General features: G+C 38.1%; 1 long non-coding RNA gene and 1 pseudogene across 1 annotated transcript in view; one reads left to right on the top strand and one right to left on the bottom strand.

The window, feature by feature from the left end:
- LOC145717319 (uncharacterized) overlaps nucleotides 1–27,079 on the top strand; it is a 34,970-nt gene extending 7,891 nt beyond the window's left edge. Inside the window, exons 3-5 of the long non-coding RNA XR_014140449.1 lie at nucleotides 7,958–8,196; nucleotides 19,180–19,314; nucleotides 26,630–27,079. This is a non-coding gene — a long non-coding RNA (uncharacterized LOC145717319). The remainder of the gene's footprint in view (nucleotides 1–7,957; nucleotides 8,197–19,179; nucleotides 19,315–26,629) is intronic.
- LOC102745449 (peptidyl-prolyl cis-trans isomerase A pseudogene) lies at nucleotides 20,327–21,287 on the bottom strand (annotated as a pseudogene).
- Nucleotides 27,080–27,085: the final 6 nt, after the last annotated feature.

The raw sequence follows: 27,085 nt of genomic DNA, 5'->3' as shown, positions 1-27,085 counted from the left end.
CAGAATCAGGACAGAGGAGGGGCTGGACAGACCCCGAAGGGCTTATGGAAAAAGGATGAATTTCCAACGAGGGGAACATCAAACCCTCTTCTTTGGGCTTCATTTACTGTTTTACCACAGGGAAATCAGCTGCAGGGCCAAATTAGTCTATTCTGTGGCTTAGAGGTTGGCCAACTTGCACTGACTTTCTACATCATTCAGTGAATAACTGGCATACACTCGGCAAGGTGCCTTTTGGTCCTCATCGTACCTGATCTCAGCAGCACTCAGTTGTGTGCCACAGTCTTTTTTCCAGAACACTGGATTTTTAGCATGATTGTCTCCTGGTTTTCTCCCACCTCTGTGGGTGCTTCACCTTTGACTCCTTTGCACAGTCAGTCCTCTTCTGGACAAGCTCTGTCCTCTCTCTTCTCATTCTATGCTTCCCCACAGAACATCCGATACACACTCATGTAAGACTGTATTTACCACAGATACAGCACATGACTCACAAGTTTGCATCTATAAACCAGACTTTTCCACTCAGCTTCCGATCTGAATACTCAAATGCCTACTTGGTTACCTCCACTGTATGTCTCAGAGACATCTCATATTCAACATGTCCTAAAATGCATTCACCTGCTCCTCATCACATATCTCTTGTTCCTTTTCAGTGTTCCCAACTTGTATCTTACAAGCCAGAGACTTATGAATTATCCCTCATCCCTCTCTCCTTTATTCTCCAAATTTAACCTGACATCAAGACTTACCAAAAGAATAGAGAAGCTCATGGAGATACAAGAATCTACCATAATTATAACTCTCTTTGAGAGAAAATGGCTTGAAGCAGTATCTTCCTACAAACTTTGATGTGACTCATGGCAATTATTCATGTTGAGTGGAAACAATGGGCACAATGGATTAGACCAGGGATCAGGAGATAGTCTGTTAGAGAGGAGACTAGAAATCATGTTGACCAGGAGAGATGACCACATTTTCTGAATTTCCAGTTCCTAGTCTGTCTGTAAGAGGCCCTGCTATACTTTATTTCTCACCTATGAATATCCATGAAATTTTCCTTTTTGTAGCTAATAAAACTCTTATTTGCCCTTATTAAGGAAAACTTTTCCTCACCGTCAAACAATCCCTGACCAAGACAAGAATTAAATGGGATGATGTATGAGTTCTTTTCTTTTGTTTTCCTTTGTAAACTATAAAGACAAGTATGAGGAGCAGCTATTCTTTCTTTCTCTTGTGAAACTTGGCTTTCAGAATGGAAATTTATTTCATGTTGGCCAATTAGATTGTGAAAAACCAAGCAGAAAAAGATGTTGCTATAATGAAGTATGAAATGCATGTTATTAAATGGGTTTTGTCTTAAGACAATCAGCATAAATGCACAAGCAAGCATTATTCATTTGCAATCCAGAAACTTTTAAAGTCATTCAGCTGCGGGACGCCTGGGTGGCTCAATGGGACGCCTGGGTGGCTCAGTCGGTTAAGCGTCTGCCTTCGGCTCAGGTCATGATCCCAGGGTCTTGGGATCGAGTCCCGCATCGGGCTCCCTGCTCCGCAGGGAGCCTGCTTCTCCCTCTGCCTCTGTCTCTCTCTCTGTCTCTCATGAATAAATAAATAAAATCTTTAAAAAAAAAAAAAGTCATTCAGCTGCATTTCCCCTTTTTCCTTCAGAAAGGATTAATCTGAGCTCCTACGTTTATGGACAAAGAGATCACCTCTGGTCACACTTCAAAATTTAGTTGTACAGCTATGAAATCAATTGGCCTAGACCTTAAATCTCATTCCTATGAAAAGGTTTTATCATTGTAGCTGTATGAACGAGTGTTTTTAGAAAAAAATTTTTTTTTTTTTTTTGCTAAGGGATAGAGAAAATGTTGCAAATGCATTTCTTTTATTTACTTCATAAACTTTTTATTGGCCTTCAGAGGGGTTCATTCAAGCAAAGATTGAGATGAACTTAAAGGGTAAAGATCTGAAATCAGAAGAATCACCTTTCTTTTTTTCCTTCTTTCTCTCTCTTTTTCCTTCCTTCCCTCCCTCCCTCCCTTCCTTCCTCCCTCCCTTCCTCCTTTCTTTCCTTCCTTTTTCTTTCTATTCTTCATATCTCTCTAATATCTTGTTTTTCCTTATCTATGCATAAGGAGATCTGAGGTTGACCTACATTTCCTTTTGTAATCTTGTTCAGTTATTTAGAGCAGATATCTTAATCTTTTTTGTTATCCCTGGTACCAGATGTCAGTGGGGGTATAGAACCATTTTGGAACTTTCCCAAGGGTAAATGATGAGTGTGGGGAAGAGCCTGTAAGAAGATTGATGTCTCTTGTTCAGAGCTCCAAGGACAGTATCTCTGAATTGAGAGTAAAGCTTGCATTTGAGGAATGTTTCTTATTCCTGACAAACAGCATGTTGCATACAATGGAATATAGATTTTTAATGGTGATGAGAGAGGGACTGACTGGGCTAGGAGGAAACTATTATGGGATAAAAGCCCAAAGCTTCATGAAAGTATATTCCTTAAAGCTAAGTTTGAGATTTTGCATAGCCTGTAATGAATGCTTGCAATAATTCAGTCATTCTTTTTTTTTTTTTTAAAGATTTTATTTATTCATGAGAGACAGAGAGAGAGAGAGAGAGGCAGAGGGAGAAGCAGGCTCCCAAGGAGAAGGGAGCCTGATGTGGGACTCGATCCCAGGACCCCGGGATCATGACCTGAGCCGAAGGCAGACGCTTAACCATCTGAGCCACCCAGGCGCCCTAATTCAGTCATTCTAAGATCAATAAAATGTATTAAGTTTCCGAAAGCTCCACGCATTCTCTGTCTGCTCACCATTGCTTCAAGACTTCATTAAGCACTGCTATCAACAAGGGGGCACTAGTAGCAAATGTCTATACCCTTTGAATATCTACTATGTTATCAGTTACCAGTTTGATAAAATTGGTAAAATGATGCCATTTTGTCAGATTTCAGGTACTATGTCAAAGCCTCACTATGAACTATTTCATTTTAATCCTAAAAAAATCCTAAAAAGAAAATATATTGTATATTGAATATATTGTATAAATACAGAGGATGGAATTTAAATAGGTCTGCCATCTACACACACACACACACAATTATTAAATAAGTTGAAGTTTTGGGATTCAAATCCAAATTTATTTCATTGTAGATCTGGTGCTATTAACTAATATAGGCTACTGCTGCCAGATACCTTTTTTTTTTTTTTAATTCGTTCAAGGTACTAAGATTCTAGTTATACTGGTAGACCAGTATACTGCTTAATTATTCAAGCAGGTTATTGTGGAGGAAAGTGTAGACATTAAAAAAACATGATGGCAGGCACCTAAACTTGACTGATGGGATGAGATATGGCATCCTGGAGAAGGTGATCATTCTGGATGAGTAAGAGTCAGTCAACACTGATGGAAGAAAACCATATTTCAGGCATTGGGAAGTGTATGTGCACATATTGAAAATGCCACATTGCTTTTGTTGAGTTGGGATCCAGAGTAGAAATTGAGTGGCCTTGGATGGGAGTGGAGAGGTGGGTAGGGACCTTGTATAAGACCATTGTATAACACCCTTAAAGGATTGGAATTTACCTATATATCATAGGAAGACTTTGAGGATTCCATGAATAAGAGTAACATGCAGATTTGAATTTTAAAAATATCACTTTGGAGATTGTGTGGAGATTAGGTTTGAAGTGACTAAGATTGGAGGCAGGGAAAGCAGATTTTGTTAAGAAGTAATTTATGCAAGAAAAGATGAGGCCCTACATATGCAAAGTGATAATACAGAAGAAAAAGAGGAGATTTGAGGGATGTTTGGGAATTGAATTTACTGAATTTGGTGATTGGATGGAATGTGAAGAGGAGATGAATAAAGAAAAAAACCTGCAAAGATGATTGCTAGTTTTCTGTCTCGATTGACTGTTTCATCAGAGGGGTGGCTGCATAAGAAGAACAGGTTATTGGGAAAATGTTGGGGCACCTCTACAGGACACCCAGATGGGGAGGCTTAGAGTTGTAGAAATGGATCTGGAACTCTGAAGAGAGGCCCAAGCTGAACATATGCTTTGGAACTTATTGACAGTAAAGGTGGCAATTCAAGTCATTAGAGAGGATGAGTTTTTTTAGGGATAGTATGAAGAAAGAGAAAAAAGAGGATGCGTAGTAGAAGAAGGCCCAACATTTAAAGGATGTGGTGGAGGAAGAAGAGCCTGTGAAAAGTAAAAACAAGAAGACCCAGGTAGGTTGAAAGTAATCCAGGGCTAACTATAGTCAATAAAACAAAAGGAAATAAGAACTCCAAAAGGGGTATTTGGGGAACAGCTTCAAATTCCATGGAGAAGTGAGAAAAGATTGAAAAGCATCATTTGAATTTAGCAACAGAGGTATGATTGAAATAACGTTTCTGTTCACTTTAATAAAAACTCTTGTTCCTCAGTCTTTTCACTGGGATAGGGTTTAGTGTGATTAGAGGTGGTTAGGGAGAGAGGTATTAGCTTGGGGTTTGCACAGCAATGCAATATCCATGAAGAGGTAGCATGGTAGAAAAGGGTTTCTTTTGGCTCCTTGAAGTAAAATTACTGAAATCAAATTTATATACTCCCATCTATTTGTGCACCCCACCCATGGACATCAAGGGATTGCTCCTTGGAAGGAGACTGTTGCAGGAATAAGGGTTTATCCTTTTCTACCTTCAGAGCCTCTCTAAGGATAATCTATGCAGCAAACACTGTATGAAGAAATGTATTTTGAATATCAGCAGTTGTGGGGGTCCATATTATGTGAATGTGTAAATTAGTTTTAAGAATATAACTTCCACCAATCACGGTGAGTAAGACTGTGCTCTTATACCTTGTGACACTCTGCAATGAATCAGAAATCAAAGCTTTTAACGGTTGAGCTTTAAGTCTGATAAGTGTGTGTTTGGACATTGCCTCATATATTCTGGGTGATCTTAGGCAAATTACTTTATCTTAGTTCCAATTTTCTCATAGGTGAAGTGAGAATGGTAATGTCCACCTTGTAAGATTTTTTTTTTTAAAGATTGTATTTATTTATTTGAGAGAGAAAGTGAGCAAGAGAGAGAGAGTGCATAAGCAGGGGCAGAGGGAGAGGAAAAGGGAGAAGCAGACACCCCTGCTGAGCAGGGAGCCTGATGCGGAGCTCGATCCTAGGACCCTGGGATCATGACCTGAACCGAAGGCAGACACTTAACCGACTGAGCCACCCAGGCGCCCCAAGATTTTTTAAGTAGTTAAAAAGGTAATGTACGTTAAGCATTTAGAACAGTTCTTTGCACATAACACTGCTCAATAAATGTTAACTACTATTATTTCTATTCTAGTTAACTTTTCTTCTCTGCTTTGGGACCCATCCCTGATTGAGGCTTTTCAGGCATTGCTCCCACACCTCACCATACCCCACCCTCCTTAGGGTTCTCAACCAACCTTCCTTCCTTCCTTCCTTCCTTCCTTCCTTCCTTCCTTCCGCCCTCCCTCCCTCCCTCCTTCCCTTCCTCCTTCCTTCCCTCCCTTCCTCCCTCCCTCCCTCCCTCCCTTCTTTTAAAGAATTTTTTCTTGACCTTAGTTATGCCTAGAGGTCAACTACTTTAAACAATTCAACTTTTTTTCTTTGGATCCTGATACCTATTTAATAAACTTTGAATTTATTTTCTTCCTTTTCATGACCAACTCTTCAATAAATAGTCTACGCTCACTCTCATTTTTCTATTATCTGTTTTGTTTGTAAACTTTGGAAGGGAATTTTAGCCTCCTGAATCTGCTTGTGGGAAGGTCATTAGTGACCTCTTTCCAGTGAAAATCAATGGCCTTTTATTTTTTTATTTTTTTATTTTATTTATTTTTTTTTATTCATGAGAGACAGAGAGGCAGAGGGAGAAGCAGGCTCCCAAGGAGCAGAGAGCCCGATGCGGGACTCGATCCCAGGACCCGGGGATCATGACCTGAGCTGAAGGCAGACGCTTAACCATCTGAGCCACCCAGGCGCCCAAATCAATGGCCTTTTAAAAACCCTCACCCTCTTGGGCTATTCAGCTGCATGTGATTCTGTTTAGAACCCCTTCCTTGAAAACCTCTTACCCATCTTTTGTGTGGCACCATAACATCCTCGCTTTTGTCTTCTTTTCCCTTCCACATCCCAGGCATTGGAGTTTCTCAAGAATTAGTCTTTCACTTTCTCTTCTCTTTTATACACTAATTTCTCCACAGAGTTTCATCTACTGAGAGTTTATACCATAACCTTGATGATGAAAACTATCAAGTCTACCTTTGTGCTCTGAGTTTTTAACTTGTATCTCACCTCCATATTTCAAAGCACCTAGAAACCCTGCTATCTTCCTGTCCTTCAGCAAGTTAAGTGCAATTGTCATGCCTTTTTTGGGCTTTACTATTTTCTAGCCAATAAGATTTCTTCCTTTTCTATATTTCTTTTAGGCTGTACCATTTAGTTTAGTATCTGCCTTAAACTGTTTGAAAACCACGATTATATGTAGCTTCTATGTACTTTGAGAATAGTACTCAGATTGATATTTCTTATGTCAAACTTAAGTACTTGATAATTAATTACTGTGTCTACTTTTTACAAATGTCAGTGTTGTAGATCAAACACAAAACATAGGTGAATATCAGAGTAGAAATAGTTTTAGCTCCTAAAGTGGCGTAATACTTATTTAGGAATTTGTGTTTATTGTCAAGCTAAGTTTATTTAATAATATTAAGAGGCATAATTAGAATATGAGATTTAAGTGTATTAAATATTGAGGGTCGTATGAAACAAACATACTAAACAAATGTGTTTCCTCTTTTCAAAAATTATTTGGCACTGGAACTTAATGTCATATGTTTTTTCATAACCCTGGTTAAGAAACGAATAGGAATTTTTTTTTCTGGAAATTAGAATGGGATATTTAGCAAACATTTTCTGACTTGCAATTTGGAGACTGCAATTAATTCTCAATATAATTTACTTTAATTAAAATCCACTCCAATCTGGTTTGTGTAGCTAATGAGAAAAAAATCCATGAGTGGCAAGTTTTATGTTGAAAAAATAATTTGTTTTGTTTGGTATTGAGCTAAGCTTTCCTAAACTTTCATGTTTTTGATTTGAAAAGATCCAAACTAAATCTCAAATAAACTGTAGATTTAGTAAACAAACAAACAAACGAACAAACAAAATGACCTCCCTGATACAAATCCACACAAAAAGGAAACGATTTTTCATTGCTTTGAACAAAAGGATTATTTCCCTTATTTCTAAGCTAGTATTCCGTTGCCAGTATCAGAAAATACATAGACTTGCTTGTGTATTGTCTGGTTGAAAAATGACTAAGATTCTATTCTGGACAAGGTCATTTGGAAGGCCTCTTGTTGGTGGTCAAACAATAATTATGATACTATTTAGGGCTATATGTTGGAATATTGAAAGCTCAATTTGAATTCTTGTTAGCAGCTGAGTCACTGCAGGATCTCTCAAGTGACTTTTATTTTTGCACCTTGATTTTCTCTATCACAATTCAAAGGGGGAATTTTGATCAGAAAATATAATAAATTGCTTAATAATGAGAAAATTTGAAGACAGAAAAAGGGGAAAAAAACCCCAAAAAACTAATAAGGTCTTGTTAGGAATTTTGCCAGCTAAGAGATGAAGGCCAAAAGTGGGTAAGTTAACAACTGAGACAGTTGGACAACACCAGTATTTTATGTGAGTCTATCCAAAAGAAATATGTCTCCAAGATGGCATATTTCTGGCCCCAGGTACCAGCTTTATTTGATGCGTTGCTATTGTGCTTTCACTTATTCACTTCTTTAGGTCTATCAAACAGATGTGTACTAAATTAAATACCATCTATGGGATAGAGTGCTAGTGATTGGTGCTACCGGTAAAGTGTGTGATGATGTTACTTGCTAAATTCTTCTCTTTCATCCTCACCCAGGCCTTATTCCAAGATGGGAGCCATCTTGTGGGTTAATATTTTGGAGATTGTGGGATCCATGGAATTTGCAGTACTGGGAAAATGTGCTTCTGGCTTTTGAACCCATCATCCTATTTCCTTTGTTGCTTTTATGCTGCTGGAAACAGCAAGGAATTCAGGACTAAGAGGCAGAGCTTGGGAGAGTCTGCAACTTATGTTGAATAACTTTGGCTCCGCTGGAGAAGGAGGAGTTGACCAATGTGAGTTCCACTTGTGTGTTTGGAGGGGGTGGGGAGTCTGCTGCCAAGACTATGCTTAACAGTTTTGTGATATATGTTTAGGTGGTAGCTGAGATTTAGAAGATGGGAGACTCAAAAGAAAGTAGGCACAACCCTGTTTTAATATTTTTCCCTACTCTCATGAATCGCCTGTGTTAGTCCCTTTCAATTCATGGGGTAGTCTTTAAAAGACCACAGAAGGAATGGGTTTATAGGTGGGTCCATTCTTTTCAAGATGAGATTTTTATTCCACTTGTACTTTTCTCTGTATCTTGTCTTCTTTCTCTCTCTTTCCTTCCTTTTGTTGTTACGCTCTGTGTACCTTCAGAGATCTATTCCTTTTATTTATAAAAAATTTAAGAACTTTAGAGGTTTATAAATAAGCATAAAAATAAACAATAGAATGTTTCTCCTTTTATAGTTAGGTTTATGAAAATACAGAGGAAAATGACTTGGTTGGAAATAGATTGATTCTATGAAGCTAAGATAGGAAGGGCAGAAGAGAAGAGAATTTCCATGGCATTTTATATAAAGTGCAAGCTATTTCCCTAGGGACTTGTCAGGTCTGAAGGATATTTTCTACATAGGGAGGAGACTGACTGTTGTACAACTGGTAACCTCCTAGGGTGTGTCCCCAGGCCATACCCACTTCTCTAGGCTTCTCTGACCCAGGGTAAGTTATAATCAGAGGGGAATTTCCTTATTTGAAGTCTTGTCACTTCAGTGACTTTCTAAGTAGAAATGGGAGAACCCAGAAGAGTTTTCAAAAAAGTTTTAGTTCTTCCTGGAAATTACGTGTTTTTTTTTTTTTTTCTTCCTTCCTATATGTCATTTGGATGTGAGGAACTCTTATTGCCTTTGGAATAAATATGAAACAGTTCTCTGGAAAAGTGAACTTGATTTTGGAAGAATATTCCCTTTTTTCTCTAGTGCCTTCACAATAAAATGTATGTTCAATATAACTGAGGAGAAAGACTACAAACGTTGCTTTTTATTCATGTGTATGTATTAAGTATAATGAAGGTAAAATTTGGGTACTTAAGAATATAAAATCAACCCACTCTTCAATTTTCTTACTACTTAAAAAAAGTGTATACTATGGACAGCTATCTAGAAATTTACTTCAAATTTCCACTATCTTACGTAGTAACAGATACTATCATATTCCTTTTCTAAAAAGTGAAAAAGGAAAGTGACAAAGAACAAGTGTTTCATGGGCCACTGATTAAAGGACTCAACAAGATTGTGTCTAGTGGGTGTGTGGGTATATAAGAGTGAGTGAGACAGAGAGAGAGAGAGAAGAGAAAATAGAGGTGTTTGGTGGGATAGAATGTTTGTCATAGTAATTTAAAAAATTCTATAGCTATGTTTTTATTTCCTATGATACATGAATAAGTTCTGGTCACAAACTTTTAACTCAATTTATTATTTAGATTTGATTTTTGTGTTTCCCTTCAACTAAGTGTCAAGATGATCACTCTGTTGGCTAAGAAGGATTTGACAAAATTAAGATAATTATTTATAATAATATTAGATCAATGAATTAGACCAGAATCATTCTCTCAAAGGTTTTAAAGTGGTCGAAATTAAATCTATTCAAACATTGTGCCATAAAATAATGAAAAACAGACTGGTTAAAGGGACAGTATCAAGATAGATACATTTAAAATGTGAAACTATTCTCTTCATATTGAAATATCCATTAATACTTATGTTTTCATGTAGGAAAACCAATTTCCCAGAATAGTTCTTTTTCTGATTTTTAAAGTGTTAGCTATTAGGGCATGAAACTGACCTCATTTTTGATGCCCATAAGTATGTAACATGTTAATAAACTCAGGCATCACTTTTCTTCCTTTCTAGTTTAACTCTTGAATTAAAAATTTTTTTCATACTGATTGCTGATTGATCCCAGCATACTTCTGTGCCTAGCATGAGTTTTGAGGCTTTGCAATATTTTCCAATGTAATTTAATATAAATAGAAAGTTTACTTGTAAGTCCCTTGATGTTTGGGATTAATATGTAGCACAATGTTTGGCCCATAATAGATGCTCAGTAAGTGTTTGTTGAAAGAATGAAATTTTCAAATTGACTATTCTGGATGGATTGGCTAGCTTGAATTTGCTCCCTGAAAATAGACTGCTTTTCTAAATTTATATACTATTTTGTAACTTTCTGCTTTAAGTCATAACTAAGCCTAGGCCTCTTAAATACAGATGTACCTGAACCAATCCATCACCAATTCTACAAAAATTATTGAAGAAGTTGTCCAAAGATTATTCCTTTGGATAAGTATATCACATATTAGTTGGTATTCAAATTATATAGTAATCCACACATAAAAATTAAACTTTACAAAGAATGCAAAATTAAAAGTGAAAACAAAATATCCAACCTTACTACACATGACTTGCTGAATTGAGAATGCAGACAAGCTACTGTGGGGTCAATGTACTTACCAAGGTCAGGTTCAATTAGCAGCCAACACCACAAGCCCTGCACTTAGAGTGCTGATTAGATGGACATACCCATCACCAACTCCATAAAATGCTTGCGGGCTCTAGGAACCCCAGACACATATTAAAGAAGAGGATGTTAACTTATAAAGGAGCAACTGGACTCCTGTATTCCCCTCTATTTCTATATAGAGGTGATGTTTGTGATGAATAAAGCCTTAACATCCATAAACATCCAAATAATTCCAATAAGCTATTTAAAATTTATACTTTCTAGGCACTTCCAGACTACTTGTAATGTTTTAGATCCTGATCTGGATCACAATTACTTGAGGGGTTCAGTTCATAAAAATGTATCAAGCTTTACACTTTTGGTGTGTGCACTTTTCTGTATGCATACTATACTTCAATAAAAGATTTTACTTAAAATTCAAAAAAACCCTTATACTTTCTAGATTATGGAAATGAACAACTTTTCCTGGAACATTATCTTCTGTTTCAGGACAGATAAAATAATCAAATGTCTTAGAGATGCAGTATTACACCTCCTGAATTTTTTGTTTTCTCTAAATTGATGAACCTGTGACTTGTCTACTATAGAATGCTCCAAATCTTCTTGTAGGTTATAGAATTCAAGGAGATTATAAATATCACTCACTCACTCATTCCTTAAATCATTCACCAAATATTGAGAGTCTCAATAGGCTTGTACCGAGGGTAGAGAAATAAAACAAACAACCCCCCCAAATCCCACACACCTATATAAACAAACAAAACCATAAGTAGCTTGTCTTCATAGGATGAATGTAAAAAAGTTCTTATGCATAAAAAAAGTTATTATGAAGGAAAAGTGTAATGCACTGTCATCAGATATAAAAGTTGGAAGGAACAAATAAGGAAAAGAGAAGTACACAGCCTCCTGGGGTGTGTGTGTGTGTGTGTGTGTGTGTGTGTGTGTCTGTTTCCCAGCCATTCCATGCACCTAGAATGCCCCCTTCAGGGGTACATCACTGACCACAGCCCCACTCCCCTGCTGGGCTCAGCGCCCCATCACTGCTCTCTTCCAGCCTTCTCTGTCCTTGTTTATAGTTCCTTAGTTGACTTCCCCATGTTATTAGAAATTATCTCTTCATGTGTTTGTTTCTATTAGTGAATCATATGCTTCATGAGGGCAGTGACAAATACTATTTATCTTTCAGTTGGTAACAATTTAATTGAACAAGTAGGTTAATTGATTTGCTGAAGGTTGAATTTTTTGGAGCAAGCATGATAAAGAGAGGAAAAGCTTTACTTTTGGGTGGGGGTCAGGAAACTGAATTCTACTCTTGGGCTGCCTGCCACTCACAAGTTTGTTGTGGGAGCTGGAAAAGATATGTCATGAACTTGGGTGGCTGCTTTGGGCACTGGGTTGTGGCCGAGGCTCTTTGTACTCTGCATCTCTTCCTCTTAACCCACCTCTGATTTCAGCCACAGCTTTGAGGGACACACCCTGGGAGTTCAGATTCACCTGCTGGCAGCTGTCTTATTTTCATGGGAATTGGCTCAAAGAAGTATAGATTGGGAGTGGCAGGGATTTCTGGGAGCAGTCCTTAACTGGGAGCAGTCTAACTAAAGATGATGGGAAGCTGTTGGAGTAATGCTTCCTTCTCCTTTTCCTTGGAAGGGATGATTCGGAGAGGTACTGGTTTTCTTTGCAGAGGGCCTGGCAGAATCAAATTCTCTATGAAAATGCAGCTCTGTATTTCCTTCTCTCTTTCTCTTCTCACTCTCCCACTCCCTCATTTCTACTTCCTGGTATCTCATCCCAAATAAACCACCTGTACCCAGGTTCAAGTCCCCATCTTAGGCTCTGCGATCAGGGAGACTCAAACCGAGACACCTGCATAAGTAAGTGGTGGAGGTAACAAAGCACTAAGTGGCCAGTGCTTTTCTGCTCCAGGTTTCTACATAACACCCAACATGATTTCTCTACCAGCCGACACACACTTCCTTATTTATAATTAGGTCCAGCCAAGGACAACTTGACTGATACTTTTTGTTTTAGAATATCTGTCTTCTATTTGCTATGTAAGATTTATGTCATTTTAATATTTGTCTTATTTGTTGACAGGGAACCCTGGATAGGAAACATGCACAAACCCATGTAATAGCCTAAGGGATAAGCTCACCCAGCTCCACTCGAAAACCTTTATAATGATCAATGGCAGATACTATAAGTTGTAAGATTTCAAGAACCCTCAAGAAGAAAAATGTGAGCTAAGGGTTCCCAAGATCTTTAGCCTTCTGAAGTCAAAACTCTGGCCTTTCAGATGCAAATCCAATAACTGAGCCCCGCCTGCACAAATGCACTAAATGATGCAGTCAGTCTAATACCTTGTCTCTTATTTCCCCGGGGTAGGGGAGTGGAGGACAATGGGTACGAGACACTCTCTTCTCATGTATTCTCCCATTTGCTCTTCCTGTTTCCCTTTCATTCACTCTGGATCTGCCATCCTGCTGTACCTGTCTCCTGCCCACACCAGTTCATTCAAAGCCACAGACAGTCACCTGTCCTCTGTTTTCCTTTGTATCGCCAGCCCAGACCTGCTACAGAGAACTTTACATAAAGGCTTGGTGAAAGTGGCAAGGAATTACAGCACACTTCAGTAAACAACTTAAGTCGAATAAATGAATAACCTTTTCTCAAGTTCATCAGTCATTTCTGCTCTGGGGGACTCTTACCTTATTATACTTCTTTTTGGGTCCCTGAGCTGCTGTCATTTTTGTGGGTCTACTCTTTCACTTCAGGGTCTTCCCCCCTTTACTCCTAGTCCCCAAATTCATCTTCCACCCATTTCAAAGAAAACCTTTCAAAACGGACATTATCACTGCATGTGCAATTTACTGATAATTTGTTCAGTGGAAGAATTTAGCTTCTTTTTTTCTAACCTCCTCATTCCAGACTCTGCCCCAGACTTTGCCTTTTGAAATCCCAGTCTGTCGTCTGAAACAAAATGCCAGTTTGCAGTGCATATTTAGCAATCCAAGAATTGTTAGAAACTTTGGAAATCACAGCTTTTCTTTAACTATTTAAAGATCAAATTCTTAGGTGGTTTCAAGGTCGAAGCATTACTCATAGCACCCAGCCAGGGGCTTTTGTTAAAGGAAGGAGGATAGGAGTAGACTTTGTTACCCTGCCCCAGAATAGAAAATCCAAGGGTCAGATTCACCCTATCTGTCCGTTCTCATGGCCAGATACAGCTCCAACTGCCTAATTTGGGCTGTGGTCCCATTGATAACCCTACACTATGTCTCTGGAGGCTGTCTCAGGTTCACTTCATGGGAAGGGATCAGAACTAAGAGTGAACTGGGAAATTATTAGAGTCAGAAAAGGAGTTTTTAATTTACACAACTTCTGCCAAAAATCGTATCTTTGAATTGGGCTTGGGATGCAGAATTGACTGCCCTCTGGGCTGCATTGTGGAGCCAATATTTTTTTCCCAAAATTCAGCAAGCCAGACTCTAAGACTCTAAGGATGGGTGAGATGGGTAAAGCAGAGAACTGATGGTGCTTAGTGGTGTTATTCTGATCTTCAGATTCTTTTTCTGAGTACTCTTCCAGCGCCATTCTCTTTCTCCTTCCTTTCTGGGACTCAGTGACACACAAGTTAGATACTCAGAGTTCCACAGGTCCCTGATGTGTCTCCACCTCCCCTCCCCCCACCCCCAGCCAATTTGCTGTTTTCAGAATGGAAAATTTCTATTACTCTCTTCAAGTTCACTGATTCTTTACTCTGTCCTCTCCATTCTGCTGTTGAGACCATCCATTAATTTTTTGTTCTTGTGTTATATTTTTCAATTCTAAAATTTCCATTTGATTCTTCTTTATATTTTCTATGTCTTTGCTGAGACTTTCTATTTTTTTGATTTATTTCAATCATGTTTATAATTGTTTGTTGGAGCATGTTTGTTGGATTCCTGTTTTAACATCCTTGTCAGATATTTCTAACCTCCCTGTCATCTAGGTGTTGGTGTTTGTTGATTACGTCACTTCATTCACATTGAGATTTTCCTGGTTCTTGGTAGGATGAATGATTTTTGATTAAAACATAGGTGTCTAGATCTTATTTAAATCTTCTGTTATAGGCCTCTTCTGGCTCAGAACTGGTAGGTGAAGGGGGGTACTGCCAAATGACAGCAAGGTGGGGTGGAAATCCATGCTTCCCATTGGCAACGAGAAGAGGTGATCCTCGTTACTGCTGGGTATGGGTGTGGGTGGAAGCTCAGGCTTTTTGCTAGGTGTCTGTTGATACTGCCCTAGCTTGGAGGGGCAGGAGTGCCTTGTTACGTCTCCTCACATGGCCTCCACCAACACCACAAGGATGAGGATGTCCTTCTTACCACTAGGTAGTGATGAAAGTTCTGATTTTCTTCTAGGCCACCCCTGACACATTCCAGTGGGGTGAGGGAGGGGCAGGGATGGAAATCCAGCTTCCCCACTGACAATACAGGGATGGGGTTGGGTGGGGGTTGGGAGCTGGCATAGTGAAGAGCCCTGCCCCAATATGGGTCTTCTCTGATATCACGCTAGTGGAAGGGTTGGGGTGCTTCATTAGCGCCTGGCAAGGGTGAAAGTCTGTGTACCCCACTTGGCCTTTGCTGATGAGAGTAAGGTTGGGGGCTGGGAACAGTTTTCTCTGTGGTATTTAGCTAGAGCAGGATGGTTATTTTAGAAAAGTTTTCTTTCTGATTGGGATGCTCCTTTTGGATAATGGGAGCAGGTTTATTTTACTTTAGATTTTTTTTTTTAAGGTGCCTGTTGGTGTTTCTTAAGGTGCCTGTTGGTGTTTCTGGATTACTGGCTTTTCCAGAAAGCAGTCTGGAATAACTGAAGCAAAGAAAACCCAAAACCCAAAACCCAAAACCCAAAAACCTAGAGAACTTACCACTGTGTCTTTCCATGGGTCTCAAAATCTCTAGCCAGACCTTATGTTCTCTCCATCTTTCAGAGTCTTCTTATGTTGATTTTATGTCCCAGTTTGTTTGTTTATTTATGCTCTAGTTAGCAGAAGGAATAGGGTAAAGTACTCCAACTCCAGTTTTAAAATCTCTCTGATGTCAAGATAGAGTAGCTTGAGGCTTTGCCCAACACTACCCTATCCAGCCAACCTTTGAGGTTTTAGAGGCTCAGTCGGTTCTCATGAGACTCTCACTTTTGGTTACCTGCTTTGGTCTTAATGCTGAACCACTCTGAGCAGTATCTGGCTGTGTAAGAGGTGTGCTTCCTCCTGCCCAGGCTGCTACCATGTTGTAAACCCATTCCCCTACGCCACCCTGATATGCTTATGTATGTATCTTCTCATTTGCTTCTCCTAAGTCCTTCCCAATGTCAATAAATGTCTGCAGTCTGTTGAGAAACTCAATAAAAATTCTCTATAGTCTGTAGAGTGAGTAACAAAGGGATAAAAATAATCTCATTATACTCTAATTTGACATGCTCTAATATTTGTTCAGGTCAAATTTAAATTTATCATTTAGTGATTTTATTTTTATTTTTTTAATTTTTTTTTAAAGATTTTATTTATTTATATGAGAGAGAGAATGAAAGACAGAGAGCATGAGAGGGAGGAGGGTCAGAGGGAGAAGCAGACTCCCCGCTGAGCAGGGAGCCCGATGCGGGACTCGATCCCGGGACTCCAGGATCATGACCTGAGCCGAAGGCAGTCGCCCAACCAACTGAGCCACCCAGGCGCCCCTGATTTTATTTTTAAATGGGCTTATTTGAATTGTCCAAAACACCTATTTTCTCAAAAGAAAAAAAGTTTGATTTTCTTTATAAGAAAACTGTTGTGTATGTGCTATATTGCTGAATAGTAGAGAAAGACTAAATGATATTAAAAATAATGGGTTAAATGAAAAAAAATCTCAGCTTCAATACTGTGTCTGTCTTGTTAGAGAATTGCTTGTGTAATTTTAATTCCAAATGCCTCCATATTTGCCATCTGTTTCTTCCTGGCATTGAGAGTCAAGAAAGGCCAGACAGAAAGTATCTGAAATAAAATGGTTACTAATGCAGAAAGTGTGTTTAACCCTAGAACCCTATTATCAATTAAACTAATATTATGGCTTCATGATTTTCTTTCAAAAATAATTTTCCCCCTCTAAACTGTCTTGAACAAGCTACTTCTTGCTACCAGCCATGTCTCAAGGGATGTGTTCTGACTGGAAATTTTGAGCTTCTATAAAAGTGTTTATTAAATTTTTGAGTAATTGCATTTAATACCAACAATAAGCAATCATCATTTTCATGTTTGTTGAGCAATTGCTCCTTGTTGAACCACAAACTTTGGCTACAAAATTCAGAATAAAGGGCAAAGTACAAGAAGTTCTTTGCACGGATAAAGCAGATACTAAGAAACAAATAAACCAACCAATCAACCAAACAAACCTCAACTAAAAACAAATCGAACATGAAAATAGCATTAGAACAAGTCCAATACACCTGGGGGGAAAATAAATCATAACAACAGTGTATATTAAACACAATTCTTTTCTGAAGAGTTTATGGTCTACCTTTTCTCTGCTTTAAGAATCTTTTCCCTTTTAAACTTAGGATGGTTCAAGGGGAAGAGAGATGATATATTGTTTTTACTTTTCCTTCACTTAAAAAGGAAGCCTGAGAGTGTGCAAGTATCTTCTGGACACATATTCTCCAATTACCTGTCCAGTGAGGGGAAATCCCTTCCCAGGATCATGTCTGTCTAAACTAGAGCAGGGGCAGAGAACTGCTCCCACTTTGATGCAAGGTTATTATTATTATTATTATTATTATTATTATTATTTTATTATTATTATTTTTTGCTAGCTTCAATTGTTGGAGAGTCTTTTCCTATATGGAGCCGAATTGTTCCTTTGTGATCTAGTTTGGTCACAGGGAGTAATTCTAGGCTCTATTCCATATGATAGGCTTTAAACGCTTTTTTCTTCTGTAGGTTAAATATTCTCGAGTTCTTCAAGGGTCCTTTTTGAGAATTCTTCTAGACATTGTAGCATCATAACAACCCTCTTCTTTTAATGTTACCTATGTTTATAAATGTACCTGCTAAAATGTGATTAGAAAGTCAACTTAAGAAAATTTCAATTCAGTTCAATTCAGGGAATAGTTATCGAGCACTTTTTTTTTTTAATCTTTTTTTTTTAGATTTTTATTTATTTATTCATGAGAGACAGAGAGAGAGAGAGAGAAGCAGGCTCCCAAGGAGCAGGGAGCCTGATGCGAGACTCGATCCCAGGACCCTGGGATCATGACCTGAGCCGAAGGCAGACGCTTAACCATCTGAGCCACCCAGGCGCCCTTATCAAGCACTTTTGATGTGCCAGATACTCTGTTGGGCCCTGGGGCTGTGATAGTGAAACGACCATCTATCCTCCTGAAGATCACAGTTAGCAAAAACAGATATTCAATAAATAATTACAACTGTGATGAGTGTTATGGAAGAGGATGTAAAGTTGTCTAAAGTAAGGGGGATTTAATTAATCCTGGAGAGTCATGGAAGGCTTCTATGATGAGGAGACGTTTAAGTGAAGACTTGAAGTATGAGTAGAAATTAGCTGAGATAATAGAGGTTCAGGCCGTGGAAGTGGTACAGGAGGAAGCTTGCAGGTTCCCAAAGTCCAAGGGAAGACACTTTTTAAGAAGAGGATTTCAAGTTCTCATGTCAGTTGGGTGGCCGCCACCATTAGGTAAAGGAGAACTCCACTGTTCAGAAAGGAGCAAGCCCTGGACTTTTCTGTCTGTGTCATGCTACCTAGCTTACACAATGATTCCTCTACTTATTTACAGCATGGTCTTTCTTTCTTTCTTTCTTTCTTTCTTTCTTTCTTTCTTTCTTTCTTTCTTTCTTTCTTTCTTCTTTCTTTCTTCTTTCTCTTTCTTCTTCTTTCTTTCTTTCTTTCTTCTTTCTCTCTTTTCTTTTATTTAAATTCAATTAGTCAACATAGAGTGTATCATTAATTTCGGATATGGATGGGATAACTGGGTGATGGACATTAAGGAGGGCATGTGATGTAATGAGCACTGGGTGTTATATGTAACTGATGAATTACTGAACTCTACACCATAGTTTTAACAACTGTCCTGGTTATGTGAACATATTATCTCAAAAATAAGTGCTTTAAAGGTTTTACTTTTGAAAAACTGCTCAAGGCACACAATCCCTCTTTCTACTTGGCTATTCTACATATTTATGTGCCACACAACTAATTAGATAAAGACCAAAAAGTGTTCAATGGGTTTTGCATAAAAAAATTTATTGGTGACATTCCAAAGAGCTCCTAGTGGCTTAGTGGGAGAAGAAGTCAGATGGCAGTGTGTTGGGGAGTGAATAGGAGGTGAGCTAGTAAATACAGAGAATGCAGACACTCTAAAGAATCTTGGCTGTAGAAAGAAGAAAAGAGATAGGATAAGTATCTAGAGGAAAAGAGGAATAAGAAAATGTCAGGGTGTTTATTTTTTTATTTTTTTTTAAGGGGAGAGATTCTGGCAAGATTAAATATTGCTTGAAGTTCACTACTATTTATGGCAAAGTAAGAAATATGGGGAAAAGCTTCCCTAAAAGGAGGCCTCATCTATGACCTTTGGTTGTTTTCAATTTGGTTTAGAAGGTAAGTGTAAAACATAAGTAATGACATAATAGGACATCCTATAATAAAGAACATTTGTTGTGAGCTAGTTGTGTGATGAGAAAGGGAAAAAAAAGAAAAAAAGAAAATTAGGTACTATACGTTGAAGTGACAATGTTTTCAAAAGGTGGTAGCAAACCAGAGATCAACTTGGGCTGGTGGTTTAGAAACAGAAGAGATTTTGAGGCTCATCTCCTTTGCTTTCAATCACTTTGACTTTAGGCAAGTTATGCAGCTTTTCCAAGCTTCTGTTTTCAGTTTGTAAAAAGGAATCATGACGCCAAACTCACACTTTTTGTGTTTGTGAAGAGGAGATAGTTTTTGTAAAGCTCCTACTATGATAAATGTACAATAAATGATAGCTCATATAAAATCATAGAACGTGGGACTTAAATGACAAAGACACTATTACTCTATCATGGTTTGCACATAGTAGCTCTTCACTAAAAAACTGGAGAAAAGAAAGAAAGAAGGGAAATGCACAATGTGAGCAAATATATGAAGTGAAAAATATGTGTGAGGACAGATGACAAGAAATTAGATGGTTCTATAGGTGATGCCCTACAGTTTCATTGTGCTCATGATATTAGGAAAATCTGGGAGATCAGGGTACTTGGAAACTAACTAACAAACAGTAATTCATGATGTAAGTGTTAATTACATTACCTGTTATAACAGGTACAAATCTCAGTCCAAAATAAACCAGAAATGTAAGAAACATGACTTGATTCTTCTACATATCAACTAAATTTTTTCTTTGAATCTTTCTTGTTGTTTATCTTTATTTTATTATATGAATTTTTATCTCGTGATCATATACATAACTCTGCAATCCAGCTAGACTTGGAGGAGCGTAAGGAAAATATGAACCCATAGAAGTGCAGTGAGAGCACAAAGATTATAGAATATTTCGAGCAGATGGGGATGAAGCAGTGCTCTCCTGAGCCACAGAAGGAATGGTCCAGTAGTGAAGATAAAATACAAGTCAAATTTATTAGATTTGTCTACAGTCAGCATTGGTGATCTTCTTGCTGGTCTTGCCATTCCTGGACCCAAAGCGCTCCATGGCTTCCACAATATTCATGCCCTCTCTCACCTCGCCAAAGACCACATGCTTGCCATCCAACCACTCAGTGTTGGCAGTGCAGTTGAGAAACTGGGAACCATCAGCATTTGTCATGTACAAGATGCCAGGACCTATATGCTTCAGGATGAAATTCTCATCATCAAATTTTTCCCCATAGATGGGCTTGCTACCAGTGCTGTTATGGTGTGTGAAGTCACTACCCTGGCACAGAAATCTTAGAATAATACTGTGAAAGCAGGAACCTTTATAATGAAATCCTTTCTCCCCAGTGCTCAGAGCACAAAAGTTTTCTGCTGTCTTTGGAGCTTTGTAAACAGCTGGAAGGAGATGGGGCCCAAGGGCTTGCCCTCCACAGTGATGTTGAAGAACACAGTGGGGTTGACCATGGCTGGGCAGCGGGGGCAGCTCCAGGGGGTGGCATCATCTGCAAGGCCTCTTTGAATCTTTAGTTTCTTAGGACATCAGACACTTAAACTGTCTGTCTTTTCCCTGGCTTGGGTCTAAGTTCCAGGGAGATGTATGTAATTTCAAGATGTTGCATGACCCATCTTGTTTTTGAGTCATCTGTCCACAGAGATATTTGCTGATCAATCCATTGATTCCATTTGGTCCTTGCTCCCTGATCCATACAGTAAACTACTGAGACAACTCTCATTCTTGTCTACCTAGGGCTTCAGGTCCAATGGTCTCTCTGACGTTTTCTTGCCAGGCTTGAAAACTGAAACATCATTCTATAGCTTTTATGCTATTCCCTGGTAAGGGACTTCTCCTGGGACATATCTATGACTTAATTTGCCTTGATGTCTAATTTGTGACTCTATCCCTTCTATGGGTTTATGATCTAGGAAAAGGGGCAAATATCCACATTTATTCTCTGTCTTCACATCAGGGTCTTGCCTCCTCACTGAAGTTCTAAGATGGAGAGCAGAGTCAATACTGTCTCTCTTTAAACCACCATATTTTGTCTTTCTTCTGCTGTCCCCCAGCCTAGTAGATTATTTTTCTTGTATTCGGGGGAAATCCCTCCCTTAATAATTTTTGATAACTTCCCCCAGATTCATTTTTGCTCCCCAAATAACCATTTTATGGCATTAGGATTTGGAAAAATAAACCAGGGACTCATAGGAAGCTTCTGTTTTCCACCCTACTCTGGCACACCCACATCCTCAGGAAATAACTAGAATAGACTATTTGCCTGAATTAGGTGAACAAGTGGAAAGGGAAAGTGGGAGCTCTAGGGAAAAGGCCATTTATATTTCAACATCCTGTGATAATGACAACACATTGCATTATCTTATAATTTGGTATATAACTCGTAAAAATTAAATTGAGAAAGGCTCTATATTGGTTATTTAAATTTGATCAGGGTCCTCCAGCAATGCACTTCAGCATATTTTTATTCATCTGAATTCTTTACCCATATTGTTTGGAGAAATGTGGACGAAGAATTCAGATTAGTTGGCAGAAAGGTTAATGTCTGGCGATCACAATTCTGAGATTATAGTGGCTACATTTTTAGATGGTTATATGGATCTTACAGCTCATTTTACAAAGGAGATTACCACAATCCAGACTTTCTTCTCTTGGAAAAGTCTGGAAAAGTCAATATTGATTTTTGCCCAAGGTTCTTCGTTGCTTCCCAAGGGCATAACATTACTTTTTGCAGTTTTGTGCTAAGTAGTATAGCATATACTATTTTTACTTAATTAAAATTTTATTCAATATAAAAATCAATTAACAGGTTGGTAGATTTTCACTTTTAGTCAATGCATTCGTGGAAATAAATTTCTGATCTTGCTTTGAGGAACTGACAAAATATCAGGATGAATTCCATTTAATTTTTGAAATCTAAGGAGTGTTACATGGGTTTGTAATTGCTTTTGTTTCCCAGGCAGTTTCTCTACTAGATATTCTCTCCACACCAACCTCAGGGTAGGTTAGCATCCTTCAGAGACACCTATAGGATTTGATGTTCTAGCATCAACATTTTCAGTGAAACAGGACAATGAAATTGGGGATTGGCAAGGTAATGACTCATGGCATAAGTATTCAGTATTACTTTTCTAAATGTCCAAATAAATATTTGGTTCTAGGCTTTAGACATAAACCTCCAGTGATACCAGAAGGATTCATGGTTAAGGGTAATATGGCCCTCCAGGGAAGTTTCTAAAGAAGCTTGTCATCTATACTAGCTGTAAAAGCTCAAGTGTGAGTGCAGCTGTAAGACTTCTTGCCCCCATGACAGCAGCAGGGATGTTGTTAAAATATACTTCTATTCAAAGTGTATCTGGTGTTATTCTTGAGCAATTGATGTCTCTGGGCCATCTGGCATTTCATGGCTAGGCACTGCACCAGCACCATGTGGTGAAGTGCTAGGGGCAGGAAATTGTGGTTTCTTTCATTGTTTTGCTAACAAAGACTCAAAAGTCAGTAATTGTTTGACATTTCTGAAAGTGTCTTCCAGTTGGAGTGAATGCACTTAGACAATGAAATAATGAAAGGGTTGTGCAATAAGTTTGTGTGTGTATGTGTGTGCAATATACAAAGTCACCCCAGAGGTATGTGATGGTCTGGTTTTGTTTCTGGAGAAGATAAATTACAGAGTAGTATGATTGCCAGCACACCTCTGTCTGAACTGAAGTAGTTCAAGCAAACACACATTTTAAAAGGTTAGGATTTCATTTTTCCGTTCTCTTCCTGACTCAGATACATGATATATAAAAGTGAGGGAGGCCTCTTGAATTCTGCCTGAGTGTATCTGATATGAGTCTTGCAGTTTGGACACATTCACAGAGGATAACATACCAAGAATCCCAGGTATCAGGGCTTTTATCAGGAACGTTAGAAAATTCTAGGCATAGACCTTCCAAACCACCGTACCCAGAATGTCTCTCTGTAGGTGTCAGTTTAATGTCTGTAGTAGTGTCTGTGATAATCAAAATCATTGCTGCCTTTGGCCAGAACTTCATAGAGTGGCTGACTATGGGTCGGACCATACATTATATTTAAAGTCAGAATGATGGAGTTGAAATTTCTTGAGTCAAAAAGACAGGATGAATTTGGGCCCTGACACCCAATACATCTGAATAGGGGTAAATTACGAAACCCACTTGAATATTAATTTCATTATGAAGATAATAATAACTTCCTTAAAGCATTGTTTTATAGATTAGTTGAGAAAAGAAATATGAGGTCACAGACCTAGATTTAGGGCTCAATAACTTTAAGATGAATCTTTTTAAGTAAATGTTCAATTACCTTAAAAAGAAAAAATCCTCATTTCTAATACTTTTTTTTTAAACAAATAGATACTCTTAACAGAGTTAGAGTAAGAGGGGTGTGCCTTTCTACCTGATTTTTCTTTTTCTTTTTTTTTTTTCAGACAATGAATGTCATTTCCCCCTAGACTTCTAGTATGATAGAAAGGATAAGGGTTTTGGATTTGTGTGTGTTTGAATTTTCCATTTGTTTTAGCCTCTTAGATTTTAAGAGATGGGTGTCTGTTGCAGGAGAGGAGAGGTTGCAAGAAAGCAGTGGTGATCCGCTTTGCTTCAGCAAAGTACAGAGAGTGTGAAATGTCTAACAAGGTGAAGGCTTTGAATAATGTTGCCTTTGAAACCCATTCCTTTGTGGGAATACATTGGCCACTCTAAAAGATAGTCTGCACTGGTCAGTTTTCAGCTGGATATTTGGTCCACGTGGACATATCCAGCCTTCAGTTTCCAGAAATCTCTCTGGGTCATTTGGCATTGCTTTACATTGGGTAGGAAAGAAGCTAGCCCTCTGAGCACTTGCTTTTGAAAAACTCTCAGTCTTGAATGATTGGAGAGACATGCATTTTTATTCTGAAATGACTTGATCATTTTAACATTCAATCATTTATTTATCCATGAATTCAAGTTCTTATTTATTCAAATATTCATATTCATGCATTCAAGAAATAACTTAAATGCTGGCACAGCTAGGGCACTGGGCTAGATCATCTGATTTGAGTCATTCACCTGGACAATTGTTCAATGTGCCCATTAGGATTGTGGGATTGCTAGTTTGTATTAGGATTTTCCAGAGAAACAGAACCAATATGTTTGTCTCTTTCTTATGAGAAATTGGCTCATGCAATTATGGAGATTGAGAAGTCTAAAAATCTGAAGTTGCTAGGCTCAACACCCAAGAAGAGCTGCTATTTTAGTTGGAGTCTGAAGGCAGGAAAATAACAGTATCTTGGTTCAAGGCAGTCAGGTGGGAGGGGTTCTCTTTTACTTGTGTGAGGGCCAGCCCTTTTGTTCAAGTCTTCAACTAATTGGATGAAGCCCATCCACATTACGGAGAGCAATCTGCTTTATTTAGCTACTGAATCAAATGTGAATCTCATTTTAAACCATCCTCATGGACATACCCAGCATAATTTTTGACCAAATATCTGGGCAACCCATGGCGCAGTCAGATTGAGACATAAAACTAATCACCACACTGTTTTTATTGTTGAAATAATGAAATGTTGAACTAAAAAAGTTACGTTACAAATCAAAACTTGTCTTTAGAATGTTTATTTTCCTGAGCTTGATAATTCTCCTTTAGAGAGTCTGTCATTTCCTCTCAGCTTTAGAATTTATTTTAAGTTTTCTTCAAAATTCCAAGTACTCCTAAAAGTTATTGACCAATGTCCTGCTTTAGAATCCTCCTAAAGTTTGTCTTTTTAACTGTTATTAAGATACCCAAATATATATCTAGCCCTAGGAAAGAACAAATGTTACTTCAACTTTCTTAAATTTTTTATATTACATATGTCTTCAGTAGATATTTCACACTTTCTTGTGTGCAGAACTTCCACTGGAACGATGATCTCTATTCAACTGCCATAAAACAACTCCTACACCAAGAAAGCTGCCTTAGATTTTTATGTATTTTTAAGCAGGTTCATAAAAAATAGGTTCCTTGCCCTTTTGTAGAGAGGAAAGAGCAATAAATATATTTAATATCATTCAAAGAAGTATGAACATAAAGTGAACTTCATGCATCCTGATTCTAATTACAAATCATTCTCGCTCTTTTTAGGTCACATCACATATAATTAGATTCAGTCAGAGGTTACCTTTAAAACAAACATAGTTAGCTCAATATATATGGTGTCACTCGTCCCATGTGCTGCTCACCACATTTTTCCTATGTTCTGACCTGTTAATAATAATAAAAAACACTTATATGGTACTTACCATGTGCCAAGAGCTGTTCTCCACCCCTCCTCTACCAGAAAGTTTTGGTACCCTGGGATAAACCCTCAGTTCTCACGTAGTGACACTCACACCACCCACACCCTGCATTCTCCAGGTGGGAGTGTTTTCATTATCATTTCTCCATTGACTTCTTTGCCCTGGTAAAGTATCTACCATTCAAAAATCCCACCAGAGGACACAAATTCTATTCTGGAAAACCATATATTCTAGATCTAAATCTCATTAAAGAACACTTCATTACCCTATGCCTTAGTCCAGTTAATACCTTAATTAATGAATTTTTCATTTCAATTATTAGAAATCTTATACCCTTGTTTTAGGTCTCTAGGGCTTGACCACTAGACTTCTTTCATAAATAAATTCCAACTGCCCATAAGACAGGCATCTAATGGCTTATGGCTAGTTGAATTTTATTTTGAGGGCTAAATTACAGAGAGATCTTTCTTCCTGAAATTAGTTAAGACTCAATTTGTGTAGAATAAAAAATGGATTCCCTGAAATCAGATAGTAGATTAAAATGCTTTTAGAACATTTTAATATAATTATAAGATGATTAAACTTAAATTCAGAAACTGAAGGGATAATTTTTTTTAATGGAACACTTGCTCTAAGTAAGACTATTAAAAGATTACATTGCATAAACAATCTGAAATTTCAAATGTAAGTAATAACAGAGATTGGAAGTTCTTTCAGGGGAGATTTTTAGACATCATAATTTTCTGGAACCGGCATATATTACAGAGGTAACTAATTTCAGATTTCTAAAGTTCTAAAAAGAATCCGTTTAATCTCTACCTCTTGTGTATTATCATGTAGAATGTATTCATGTCCATATTATTTCTTTAAGTGAACTGCTTGACTTGAATGAAGGAATATAATTGAATAATTGCATTGACTGAAAAGGCTGAGTACTTTTGGCATTTGAAATGGCCTCGGGCTTTCTATAACATTTTTGATTTTCTCTTTGGTTTTGCAGCAGTACTTGTGTAGGTTTTGTGTGTCTCTCGTATTAGCTTTCTGGAATTGAGAGATGAGGTGAAGCCTGGCAAACTCCCCCAACAAGGTCAAGTTCCTGTTGACTAATTCTGTGATGACCAAGAACAGTCTCTGAGTCCTTGAGGCCAAAGTCTGTGGCACATGCTGTGCTTGGAGCTGAGTGTGGTTTCTGAGAGGCTTCAGCTCAGTGGATGAGGAGAGGCTCCAGGAAGCCTTCAGTCACACATTCACAAACCAGTGTGAGTAGAGGGTCTGTGGGTGTGATGAATGCCTGAATGACTCATGGGCGAGGGGAATGGTAACAGGACTCTCCATCAGACACCACTTGCTATAATTTTCCTACGATATGCTTGGAAAGCCCCCCTCATGGAGGAGAGACAGGTTGATGTTTGTCTATTTCAAAAGTACTCTGGTAGAGAAAAGCATTTTCATTTTC

The sequence above is a fragment of the Leptonychotes weddellii genome, chromosome 1 (assembly GCF_054177405.1).
Source record: "Leptonychotes weddellii isolate Sample4059 chromosome 1, ASM5417740v2, whole genome shotgun sequence".
Classification (NCBI taxonomy): Eukaryota; Metazoa; Chordata; class Mammalia; order Carnivora; family Phocidae; genus Leptonychotes; species Leptonychotes weddellii.
This window is presented reverse-complemented; position numbering and strand designations above follow the sequence as displayed.